This window comes from Danio rerio, chromosome 3 (assembly GCF_052040795.2).
Source record: "Danio rerio strain M-AB ecotype USA chromosome 3, GRCz13ab, whole genome shotgun sequence".
In the NCBI taxonomy this organism is placed as follows: domain Eukaryota; kingdom Metazoa; phylum Chordata; class Actinopteri; order Cypriniformes; family Danionidae; genus Danio; species Danio rerio.
Window position 1 is genome coordinate 35,103,804 of NC_141023.1, and position 13,893 is coordinate 35,117,696.

Below are 13,893 nucleotides of genomic sequence, written 5' to 3' on the forward strand. Positions count from 1 at the left end.
AATGGTCTATATTCCATACAAAGTATGAAGCTGACCGGTCAGTTCTTGTCTCGTGACTTGCAGTGCGCTTGTAGAAATCGTAAGCGAAATAACGAACTTCCGCGCACAAACGACATGTCATGAGCCTCTGTGTACAAGTTTGTAATTATAAACTTGCTCACAGTTGGTGTAACTTTGTTTTGTTCGTTTTGTTCCATTCAGAAGCGCAGTGTTGAGAATCCTTTACAATTAACTAACCATGAGGAATTAAAGCGCGGTTAATAGTGAAGTTGGTTAATTGTTGCATCCCTAGTCTTGAAAACCCTAAAAGTGAGAGTCTTGTGTGTATAATTTATTTTACTTGATAAGTTTGTATAAATAAAAAATATTTTTAGGAAATTCATAGTTTTATTCTACAAGGATGGATTAAATAGATAAGAAGTGCTACTGCAAATGATTTCTAGTTGTTCTTTTGGACCTACTGTTCATCAGATAATCCTGAAAAAGCACATCATGGTTTCCACAAAAGTATTAAGGGTATGCCACAATTGTTTTTAAAATGAAGAATAATTTAATTGAATGTTCTTTGAGCACCAAATCAGCATCTTTGAATGATATCTGATGGCAACTTTGAGTAATGATGCTGGAAATTCATATTTGTCATCATATAATACCGGTTATAAAAATGAAGTGAGGTGTCACGGAGCTCTATTTTGCCGCCCTATGCACGGATATAACTAAGGACGCACGGGTGCAGAGGGAGGTGTCGCGGACACCGCCCTCTCTATACTGCCACCCTAGGCAGCCGCCTAGGTTGCCTCTATGGACGCGCCGGCCATGTGTGTGTGCGTGTGTGTGTGTGTGTGTACAGTTGAAGTCAGAATTGTTAGCCCCCCTGAATTATAGCCTCCCTGTTTGTTTTTTACACCAATTTCTGTTTAACGGAGAGAAGATTTTTTTCAACAATTTCTCAACATAATAGTTTTAATAACTTGTTTCTAATAACTGATTTTTTTTATCTTTGCCATGATGACAGTATTTTACTAGCTTAAAGTGACATTTAAAGGCTTAACTAAGTTAATTAGGTTAACTAGGCAGGTTAGGGTAATTAGGCAAGTTATTGCGTAATGATGGTTCTTTAGACTATGCTTAAAAGGAGTAATAATTTTGACCGTAAAATGTATTTTAAAAAATGTAAAACTGCTTTTATTTTAGCTGAAATAAAACCAGAAGAAAAAATATTATCAGAGATTCTGTGAAAATTTTCTTGCTCTGTTAAACATCATTAGGAAAATATTTAAAAATGGGGAAAAAAAATCAAAGGGGGGCTTTGACTGTATGTATATGTGTGTATGTGTGTGTGTGTGTACATATATGTATGTATTATTTGAGGAAATATTTCCCAATATTGCTGTTTTACTCATTAATTTATAATAATTTATAATAAAAAAATTGTGGCCTGGGACCCTGGGTAGGCATAATTACAACGAAAAATCTTGCTGACCATTATATTATATTATATTATATTATATTATATTATATTATATTATATTATATTATATTATATTATATTATATTATATTATCAAAACTAGTCTCTTCCTCTTAAGGGTTAACAGTGGTGGATAAGGCAGTGTTGTGTATTAACATTTATAAATGACAGAGAGCATGGCTGTGTGAAAATGATAAATGCCTCACAGAATACTGGTCTGATAGATAAATCGAGACTGGAAGCACGGCGGCGCAGGCTGACCTGCGAACGGTCGGACAGGTAATTGGTTGGATGCAGAGTGTAATTCAGCTCCGACAAATCCCTTTCACAGCTGGCACCCTGTCTGAGAGAGTGACTCTAGGGGGATGGGTGAGAGACAGATAGAGATTGAATATAATAATGGGGTAGTGGAGGAATTGGGCGAGGGTGAATGAAAAATCGTGCCCTGCTTGGTGAGAGACTTTGTACATCTGGGGACCAGGGAATAATGAGGATTAGGGGTAGAGAGGTGAAAAGAAAGAAACCAAAAGAAAGGCTAAGTTTGCCATGGCACGTCTGCATGAATGTACACTCTAAAAACGCTGAGTTGTTTTAACCCAATTGTGGGTCAAATAAGGACAAACCAAAGTGTTGGGTTAAATTTAAATGTTTAAAATTATTTTGTCCAAAGATTTAACAAAAAAATTTTACCCAACAATTGAGTCTGCCCATTTTTTTCAACAATTGGGTTAAAACAACTCATAATTGGTTTTAAACAGCTTTCAAAAAACAGAGTTCTTCTATACTTTTTCTTTATCTTGGCAAGTTTGTGGGTTTGATTCTCAGGAAAAGCAATAACTGATCAAATGTGTTCCTTCAATGCAATGTAAGTCACTTTGAATGAAAATGCATTGATGTACATGTCACATGGTGTTTTTTTATTTGGACAATTTTTTGTCCGTTTTTATTGTAAATAGTTTGACCATTTCAAGAAGAACCACCAGCTCACCAGTTTAGAAGTGAGTCTCTGAAAGCCAAAGCCAGCCATGTATTTGTCATGCAAAGCTGTTCCCCTCCTCCTGCCCCGTCTGCCTGAGCACAATGCATCTGCCTGCGTTCCCAGGCTCCCCTTGCTCTCATCGGTCCGGGAGGGGGAGAGAAGCCCGCTGGCCTGACCAAACTGACCCTTGTCCTACTGCCGCTAACTCACTCGCTAGCAGCTGGCCCGGACCTCCGCTGATCATCAATATTCATGCCTCATACAAAATTCATTCCTAATACCACAGACGCTCAGGCCCTATAGCTGTCCGAGGCCCTAGCACTGTGCTATGCTACATTCTCATTTTATTTTTAGGAAATTTCTGACCAAACAGAATTTGTAATATTTATAAATATGGCCTTTTTTTGTTTTTAGAACCAATTTTGTGCTTAAATTTGTAATAAAAACTCATTATCCCAAGCCATGGCTTAAAGACAAAATTATTACAAATATCATATTTTTTATCATTAGGGCCTGCTCTTTAACCTAATATGTTGCTGCTTTTATGTTTGAAGTTTTTTTTATTGTATTTATACTGTTATTTGAATCATTTGAAAGAAAGGCACCTTAAATACAATATATATATATATATATATATATATATATATATATATATATATATATATATATATATATATATATATATATATAGTTAAAGAGCTAATTAAGACATTCTGAAAGTAAAAAAGTTCTTTAGCAAAAATAATAGACCATAGCATAACACCAAGGCTGCGGGTTCAATTCTTAGAGAAAGTAGGAACCAATAAATTATGTAAGGTAAAACAGTTTGCCAATCAATGTAGATGTCAAAAGGCTTTAGAAAAGCACCGGTTTATCAACAACGTTGTGCATACAAACTATGTCTGAACTCAGTGGAATGTGGCTCTACTTGCTTTTGTATTTTTAGTACCCTGTTTTTTGTTCAGTGACACTCCATAACATGTAAAACGCCACATAAATCATGGGACCTGACATCAGGATGTCATTCTGATTCTACTGTATTAAAAGCAGGTTGTTTTCCATTTGAGTTCAGTCGATAGCCACTTCTGTGTGATTCCTGCCTAGTGAGGCAGAATGAGAGCCTTCAAAAGGACAGCGTAGCCGAGCCGTTTTTCAGCTGTGTGCCACTGCTTTGTCTTTAAAGTGAAAACGCAGGCAAATTCCAGACTAAAAGCCGGTGTGTGTCTATATTGTTGTAGATTTATTTAGGTTTTTCCTGGTCTGCACTTGGTTGGTGTTTTTGTCTTGTGTTGATAGAGAAGTTTCCCAATGATAAAGGTATGCACTGTAAACAAACATCTGAACCAGAAACTCTCTGGAGTTTTGTCTAGATAGAATTCCTTCAAAGATTATGTCATAGTTTATTTAGCTGGAGATGTTATAACTAACACCATTAAAAAATGTATGTGTTTTTGTGAAAATCCATACATTAAAACACCATATATTCCTGTTATATAGATTCAGCAATTATTGTCATGAAAATTATAGTTACCACATTGTATTTGATTAGCTTTTGGTGCATAAATGTTGTAAGTTAAAGTGAATCAGGGTCTGTTTTTACAATTTTGCCATGTTGTCATAAATATGTAATGTTGGTATTAGTGTGACTGTTCTTTTCTTAAACTCACATCTGCTTGCATGAATTATCCACTAAATACCTTATTATATATTTTTTGTATTTTTTTATATTAATTTGTGTTTTAATTAGCCTATTTGTCTTCATTACAACTCATTCATATATCTCCATTCAAAACTAGACTTAATAATAATATCACTTTGGCAAAACAAACCTGACATTATTCAAATAGCAAAACCACCATGACGACGTCCTGGTTAAACGTCCACACTCTGGCTGTGTTTCAAAGCTTAGTGAGCTTCCTATTTAGTCAGCATTCGTGGGTATTACAATCAGTGAACTGTACGCTTTTCTTATCACATCGGTTTATCAACACTGTTTCCCAATTATTTATCATTTCCGAAAATGCTACACATGCCCGTGAATGTCTAAACTAGCATTCTTGATAGGTAGCTTAATAGGTTTTTGAACACGGCCCGAATGCGGCCACCATTTTGGAGGTGAGCGGCGGAGCTGGAGGAAGTGCTCAGAGAGCAGCGTTCGAGCTCTTCCTGCAGTTACAGAGATGAATGCACGAATGCGAGAGAAGAAAATGGCGTTCGAGCAGGACAAATGTTTCCCCTCCTAGACTCTGCAAATGTGTTGAATTTCTATAGCCTTATTATTTGCTTTCATTTCATCTCTACTGCACTTTAAACTACAAGAGGTGAGTTTTACAGTTCGTACGGGCAGTGCGTGTGTGTTTTCGTGATTTCCACCAATGTAAGCAGTATGCGTTTATCCAGCAGCGTATCTGCGATATCTAAGCTGAGCTCAGCACCAGAGACGCGGGTGAATGTTGTTTTTGCTCTTGCATGGATGCTAACTTACTCGTTTTAGCTGTGTTTACTAAAACGTGTATATTGTATTTATTTAGTTTAAAACGCAGATTTTACATGTATGTGGTCTACATAGATCTGCTTTCATAAAGGCTTCGAAGTGACATTGCAGTCGGCTTTTACGAAGAGTATCGTTACTAACCTGTTTACAAATACTAAGGTCGAATTTATGAACGTGCAATGTTCAAATAAGAGGTTGTGAAGCTGTTTTCCGCGGTGTGTTTTGAAGTAATGTTGATTTAATTTGAATGTTTGATTCGACGTTCTGCAACTTTTCCCTATGTCGACTGGGTCTTTAGGGTTAGTTTGTTACTATCAGGAGCCTAAATTCTTAAATATAAAATATACGATACAATAAAATGGGATTATATCGCTATATTGGACATGAGAGAAACCGTGTTTGGTTCGTTAATAGGCTTTAGTAGCCAGCTGGTTTGTTAGCACTCTTAGCTCCGAGCTGTATTGCGCACATTAAGGAAAACAATCGTGAATAGCTGAATAACTAGTTTGCTATGTGGAGTTTAACGTTTTTATTAGTTTGATAACTTCATACTGTGGCGAGCATTTAATGCGAAGTGTTTATTTTGTCTTTAGCATTTTAAAGTACGCAGTCATGTCAGCTAACAGAGGCAAAATCCAATAGAAATTGCTGGGTTTCCTTCACATAGAACAGAGTAAGGAGAATTGATTTCACATCCGCTCGTTTTGGGTGAAAGTTGCTTAGAGACTTGTTTTGAGTGCGTTAAATTGTAATGTTTTTAAGGGCAGGTCAAGGTTGATGGTTTGCCCCGTTAGCAGCAGCAGCAGTAGCCACTGAAGCCAGTGGTGGGGGAGGAGGTTCTTTGCTATCAGCCTTTAACCATTTGAATAAAGTATAGTTTCTGCGTCCTTTACACGTTTGGTTTAAAGAAATGCATTTTGTTTAATAATCGCTTATTTCAGTTAAAGATTGGCAAAATAATGTGTCATGCATTTAATCATGCAGATTTTTACATTAAGAATTGTCTTCATCTATTTGACCACTGTGAAACTGTGATAAGTACTTAATGAGTTGATTTTGGTTTCATAATGTGCTCTATGGTCTATAGTATGTGGTTTTTGCCATTTTAGAAAACACCCAAGCATGTGGCGCTTAGTTGATTTTATTGCAACTATTGTTGTGTTTAGTTGCTGTTTCATCAGAAATGAAACTGTCTTGGTTAATTATGTGGACTACCATGTCTTTTATAGGATTGTATAATGCACAATTGTCATTGTTATTTCTATGTTGTTTATTTAGCTTGTGCAAGAATGAAAATCCCCACATGCATTCAAGAGTTTGTTCACCCCAAAAAAAAAGCTTATATTCCTGCATTTGTTGCTCACCTCTACTTGTTCCAAACACATTTCATAGTCTTCTGTTTAACTAAACTTCTGTTGAACTCTCCTGTATTAAAGTAGAAATTTTCAAGTAGGGCTGGGTGATATGGCATAAATGCAATCTGGATAATTATTTTCAATTTTGTACGATTACTATGCATTTTGATACAAGTTGTTAATGTTTCCAGATTTAAAAAGAGTACCTCAACAATGACTGAAGCTACAAATATTAAAGAGTCCCATAAATGACATAACATTTTCATCCAATACATTTTCAGTGGTCAAAAATTTGGTACATCTCTAATTTCAACATGCTTTAGATTCTCAATTTCCCATTGTTGCAAATTTCTGCTGTGATTGACCAAAATAGAGTAAAAAAAAGTCCAGAGCTTATTGTTATTGCCATAAATTTCAGTGTGATTCGATATAATTATTGTTTATCGACCCAGCCCTATTTTGAAGAATCTTTAAAATGGTAGCCATCGACTTCCATTGTATGTGAGTGGCTAGCAGGTTCTAACATTGATCATAATATCTTACTTCAGCTGTAGAAAAAAAGCAAAGGTCCAAACCTGCTTAAGGCTAAATAATTGACCATTTTGGGTGAGCTATGCATTTAAATCATCTAAAATATCTGGTTACATCATTTAATTCCACTATCAGCGTTGTGTTGATGTAATAATTACTTCTGTTGTTGGCATTTACATGCTAGAAAATGGAGTATCAGATTATTAGTCTAACACATCCGTGTCTCTTTCCTTACAGAGAATTGGATGCTATTGCCACCAAAGACATTGAAGAGAAGCAACACAGGTCAGTAAGTATTCTCATCTCCCTGCAATCATTTTCAGTTGTGTAGATCAACGCTTGGTTTTTCATCCTTCTGGGCTTTTCCTATTCATGCCTATGCTGGGTGGCACTAACAAAGCAGCTGCTGCTGGTGTAAGCAAATGCAGTTCCGTTTGAATTAAAGGGGTTCCCATTGCTGAGTAAGCTTTGCTGTTTTAAAATGTTCAACAAAAACAGTGTTTGTGTAGCTCTTTGTGACGCTACTGTATTGCAGTCGTGAGTCACAAACCTTGTGTTTATATCTGACTGAGCTTGTTGTTGTTTTTAAATGAACTAGATAAAAACAAGTACTGATCAATATGTCAAGAGTAGTTTCAGTTTGATTTGTTTTTGTCTTGTTGTAATGCCAAGAAGCATCTGTATATTGCTTAACCAGCCTATTTTAACTCCAAGTTAATCATAGACAGTTTTTGAGTTTTTCTTATCAGGAAAATGAACATTGCCCCTCTATGGTCATAACCACGTCCACACCTAACAATGCCAAGGACGAGATCATAACACTTGCTTATGCAGAGAGTGATCGCATGTAAAATAGTTCTAGCATGTGAAACAGTTATGATTTAAAGATTGGTTCATATGGTTATTTAATGCGCTATTTGTCTGATTATGCATAATGAGAAGTGTCAAGTCTAATTAAGATTTTCTCACTGATTCAGATCTAAAGCTGCTTAATTTGGGCAAATAATCTAATTGCAATTTTTGTGATGGCTGTCATTTCAAAATCAAAACAGCATGTTTGTAAATCTGAAAATGTGACAATTTTAAATGTCAAAATTAATAATAACAGTAAATATTAGATTCTAAAAATACAAATATGTTTAGGAAATGTAATGCATCTGTACATTTTTATTTTCACTTTCAGTGATTAAAAAGCATATGCTACAAAATAAAAATCATAAAATATCCTTCATTTTGCAAGAGTACATTAAGAGTTCAGTTTAAAAAAACACTTAAAATTTAGGAACACTTCAGCTAAATGTTTTTTTTTTTTTGTGAAATAATCTAAAAATCACTATTAAACCTGAATTTTTTTTTTATGAGGCATTGAAGACGCTGGACCGTCTGTCTGATTATCATAATATAACCATAGATTTTCTCACATACGACAGCAAAATGCTGCTGAAGTGACAGTCAATCCGCTCAGGACATGACGTTTATGTGGTTTATTTATCATAGAGTGAGATGACTATGCTGTGTTAAAGCAGCATTATTCATTTACATATTCAGAAAAACAAACATTCTTTGTTCAACAGCTTATCTCATTTTAAAGACAAGATTTCATCCTCATTTTCTTCATTGTGGAAATCCTAGAGCCAATATCAACAGCCAAGTTATAAGCTCTTATCTTTACAAGTCCATGACACATAGTTGGCATCATTTACAAAAAATGTTTGTGTGGTACAACAGTTACTGCAAACCAAGCCACTCTAGGGGGGCACTCGCACGACCAAAATGGAAGCTTTTTATACGTTTTACCTGTTCATTTACATGACAATGCTGTTTTTGGGACTGAAAAGGCAGATATTTGAATATGGGTTTCAAAGTGGAAGTTTTTGAAAGTGCCGCCATTCTCGTATCTGTGTAAACACCTGAAATTGCAAGAGTTTACAAAGGGTCAACGTCATTCGCAAATTTAGGAAAGTGTAGATTAAAGTAGGGCTGGGCGATATGACTTTTTATAAAAGTCCCAAAATTTCTCCACAAAACTGATATACGATTTATTTAATTTCATTTTTGCCCTGCTCCTTAATGCATAGGGTTGAAGGTTAACTTGCATTATTATAGGATAAAAAATGCTACTGAATAACTTTTTCTCAAGGTCCTTGCTGTGATTTAAAGATTTACCTAGATTTGCTTGCAAGACTTTTATAACAATAATAATTATACAATTTTATTAATTTTATAAAATTTAAAGTGAAATTAAACCGATGATGATTATTAAAAGGTAGACATTTTCACAATGATTTGTTTACTATTATTTTGTACTGTTTATTTCAACAAACCGTCAGATTTCGATTTTGTCCTATATCAGTTTATATACATTGCTCAAGCTAGGTTTGTAACTTTATTGCTTTTATTTGCGTTGGGCTGCTGCATCTGAGAGACCTGTGCACTCAGCGAATTTTGTCACAGTTTTGATATTTTTATGCTACCTACTAACAAACATCTTTGGGACTGGGTCAAGTAATTTACCTGGAAACAGCAACATCAGACTGGTAACAGTCGCTTTTATATGTGTCTTGTTTATTAATTAATCAACAATACCAGATCAAGTTATCAATTACTTCTGACCGTGAGAAATAGAAGGGTGTGGCGTGTGAGCAGGTTTAAATGTGTGTCTCATAGTAAATGTGAAAGACATGCCGTTTTTTTTTTCATGTGTGTTCTTGTGCTGTTTTTGAATTCTTTTTCGTTATGTAACATTTCTCTTAGTTCTTCCCTGCTCACTGCCATGTTGTTTGTGTGTTTCTATGGGACTACGGGGGCCCAGAGTGTTGCATATGATTGAGTGAAAACCGATGTGTAAACTACACATTTGAGTTAATTGATTATTATCACCCTAAATTAAAGTCAAGCACAAAGAAACATACACAACATTGGTGGAGTATGTCTTATGCTGTGTTCACACCAGACGCGGAAGGCACATCAAGCTTGAGTGATTTACATGGTAAGTCAATGTAAAAGCGCGAATCGACATCCTGTGGTGCGAATTGAGCGTTTGACGCAAATCGTCGTTCGGAAATCTGAACTTAAAGGGGCATTTGCACCGCGTTAACCAATCAGGAGCTTGCTTATGTGGGGTCATGATTGTGATGTACGCCTGTTGTTGGTGTCCCGGGGGAAATCCTCAATCCGACAGTGCATCAAACTGTCTGGCCCGGTTGGAAGAGGTGTGCCAGAGAGCGGTTCACTTGATCCTGAGCCCGAAACTCAAGACAAGACGTCACTTTTAAGGGACTGTTTCATATGAATTTATTAATCATTCTTACTGTTCAGTGAATACAAACTAGATCATAGATTATTTTAGACGCAAACCCCTCACTGCACGTCAGCTGCATCTTCAGCAAACCTCCAAATTCCTGCAGCACAAGGACTTAATGATTGTTTACGTGCATCAAGGGTGGCTAATCTGTTCGACAAAATATTTGACTGTGTGTCACTGTATATCAAACGACTAAAATGATATAGCTAAAAAAATCTCCGCTATGCTGAGCGAGAGCGCTTCTTACTGACCAGCGCATCATCGATGGCGTAAGTGTGCTCAGGCATGAGTGCGGGCCAATCGAGGAAGACAGGAGGGGGGGGACAAGCATGCTTTGGCCCTATTCAAAGCAATTGTACATGGTGAGTACACCCTAGGACACTGAAAAAACTTGGTCATGCTGTTCGTTTGTAAATGAACAAAGCAGTTTCCGGGTCCATGCGCCATATCAAACTGTATGGGGGGCTCATCAAATAGTAATAATAAACGTTTACAAAGTGATGTAATACTTTCAAAAATCTCGATCGCAATATATGTATATGTGTATATATGCCTAATATCCAATGGCCAGAAAGTGATACTTTTTATTTATTTATTTATTTATTTTATAAATTGTTAAAATATTGGTGTCTGTATTGCAGCAAGTGCAAAGACTGTTGTGTACACTGATTTTATATAAAGTTAATGGTCCCACTTTATATTAAGTGGCCTTTACTAATATGCACTTACACTAAAATTAATAATTTGCCACAGTGTATTTATTGTATAAATGATTTTACATCGTACTTATGATTGATTAAATAATGCATGTAATTACATCTGTAATTAATGTCTGTAATTGCGTACAATCCCTTACACCTTGGTGGTGTAACACCAAACAACCCTACCACAAGTGTTCTGCAATACATTATAAAGACAGTGTATTAGGCATGGGACGATAACCTTTTTCAAGGTATACTGCAGTTTGGATAAGTCAAGGTTTTAAAACCGTCCAAATTTTTTGCATTACCGTTCCTAAGGTTTGTGTATGATTCTTTTTTTTTTTTTTCTGGGACAACAGTATCTCCAGCAGAATAGTTATCCAATTATGTTGTTTTAAATTATAAAAAATATATATTTTTTAAATAAATGTAGACAGCAGCATTCAATAATTCATTTGAATTGTTAAGCCTGACATTACAAAATATTACAAATGTTTCTTAAAATAAATACATTGTGTTCAAAGGGGAAAACAGTTTTTGTTTTTTAACCAGACATTTAAAAAGAATATATTTTAGAGCAGTAACCACAAAATAGTTTTTTCAAAATTTTATTGTGATTCGATGTGCATGTCCTTTTCCGATCGTCTGCTTGTAATCTGTTAGTTGATGCATTCATGTCCTTGAAGTATACTTTGCATGTGCTGATAAGATTTTGACTGGTCTTGTTTCAGCTGTGATTATTATTATGTTGGCGCTTCATAAACAGATGCCCCTGTCATTGTGTTTGTGTATGGGAGGCTTCTGTTGTTGAGATGACCATCTGGTTAAACACTTTAAGGAGAAGAGGTTGTTCCTGGGGGAGGGGCAGGTTGTGCAGTTTGAGCTCGGTCTTGATAGGCTGACTTCATTCCCCAACACGCCTCCCCCCCCTCTTTCCTCATGGAATAAACTACATTCTTCTTTTCACGTCAGATACTTGTTTGGCATTCTCACCTATTTATGTGATGCTCAAGGCTTATTTTATGATCTTGTAGGCTTCCCCGGTTGTTGAAACAGCAGGTAGTGTGACTCTGTCTACCTCCTACTGTTGGTAACTGCTCTTCTTAGCAGGCTGCTATATCAGTAAGAGTGAAGTCACTGTCTGTTTGAGTGACAGTTGTTTTAGCTGTTGTTCTTTTGACTTTGCCACAACTTCCCAGTGCTGTGGTGTAATTTTGCACTGAGACAGTGATTTTGTATTTGGAAAGAGGTATTTTGCCAGTGGTCTAATGGCTAAAGATTGAAATTGATCTAATTGTCATAGATTATTGCATTGTAGAGCTGCTGCTAGATCTTTTTACTATATTATTGTGACAAATTCATAATGATATTGTCATATTGTCTTTTAAATGTTGTAATTAAAAAAAGTATCAGGCAAACTCATGTTCACAAAAAAAGTCAGTTTCATTGTTAAACATTTATTGTTAGTATGTGGTATCTAGGGCTGTGCGGTTTCATTGCAATCGTATCGTGGAGCACACAAAATTGTTTGAGACTTAAGCAAACAGTTTGTGCGTCGCTGTATTTATTTTGGGTTGAATATGAATCACGTTGAAGAGATTTTGTCTGAAACAGGTGATCCAAGAGATAACCTGATGGACATTATTTCTTGGCTAGAAATTGCAACAGCAGTAGGAAAGGAAAAACTTAAGGGATAAGTTTGTTAAAACCCAGTTAGACAATTACAGAAATTTTTTTCAACCCATTATAGGTTTTACACTGTATTGCAATTTAATTGTTACAAAACTACAATGAAGTAACAAAATTATTATATATATATATTTTTTCTGCGATGTGACGCCAGGCGAAAGTATAAATCAGGCTTTAAAGCATGTGGAAAGCACAAGCACATCGCTTCCTTTAGCATTTTAACTTGCTTTGCTCTGCCGTTCCTTTTTCATTGCTAGGTGACCATCAACCATTTTTCTAAGAGGATGATGAACTGACAAAACAATGCTGCAGCTCTGATACAAGTTTTATTTATGGAGAAAATTAAAAACAACTTAAACAGTGTTTGGATGTTCTATGTTTGTCTGAGGTAATTAGTCTACTAAATGTATTCTCTTTGTATTCTATACAAAGTGTGAAGCTGATTGGTCAGTTCTTGTTACATGACTCTTGGTGCGTCATTCTGAAAACTACAATTTAAAGTTTGTCTGAAAAGAGTTTTCTACTAGGTGCATCTGGAATACGCGTGCACAAGCTATTCCCTTTGGAAAAGGGTTTCAGATGTTTACAGTTGACACTGAAACGTGTGTGTGTCAAAATCATGATTAAAATATTATTGCAATATTGTTCAAGAAAATCATGATGGATATATTTTCCCCATATCGCGCAGCCCTAGTTGTAACCCAACTACTATTTTTTATCACTTTATCTTTGGTTAAATGCTGATACTTCTGATTAATCATGCCAATTCTGAGTGTAGGTCCACAAATAAGATACTGCGATATAATACACAGACCAATATTTGCCCCATTTAAAATAATAACTGTTGTTATTACTATTGAGAGTGTTTGCAACATAATCATTGTGCTTCTTGCATAGATTAGCAAATCATGTGGATCTTTAGTGTGGGTAGTCAGGGAAAAGTGTTTGACCCACAGAGATAGTTGGCTGTTTATAGAGGAGTAATTTCCCAGTGTAATCCGTTAAGGAGATTATCAAAGGCTTTCTCCCCTTTTCGAAATGCGTTGCTGCATCATTTATTTGGAGATGTAGCTGTGGGTAACTGTTAGATTTGCTAAAGATGAAGCCAAGTTATTGTGTCTTATCTGCCATTTGATGCTTTTGTTTTTAGGGAAATCATTCAAAACACGGATGGAAAGTGGACAGAGGAAAGTGTAGAGCTTATTGGAATGACGATAAGGAAGAAGAGGCTGATATAAAGGTAGGAATTATGGTCTGAATATTAGGCTGAAAAGAGTTATTTTGGATGCATTGTCATGGCATCAACCACCAAATAATCTTCATTAATGAAATTGCGCGGTCTGTTTATTTTTGATTAGAAAAGAAAACCA

The 13,893-nt window shown here is 35.8% G+C and overlaps 1 protein-coding gene across 46 annotated transcripts in view; it reads left to right on the forward strand.

Moving 5' to 3' along the window:
• tnrc6a (trinucleotide repeat containing adaptor 6A) overlaps positions 1–13,893 on the forward strand; it is a 109,631-nt gene that overhangs the window by 68,199 nt on the left and 27,539 nt on the right. For 8 of the 46 annotated variants that reach the window (XM_087243180.1, XM_087243205.1, XM_087243194.1 and 5 more), the window contains 2 exons: positions 7,067–7,118; positions 13,674–13,763. The gene's annotated coding sequence lies outside the window, so the exon portion shown is untranslated. 46 annotated transcript variants of the gene reach the window in all.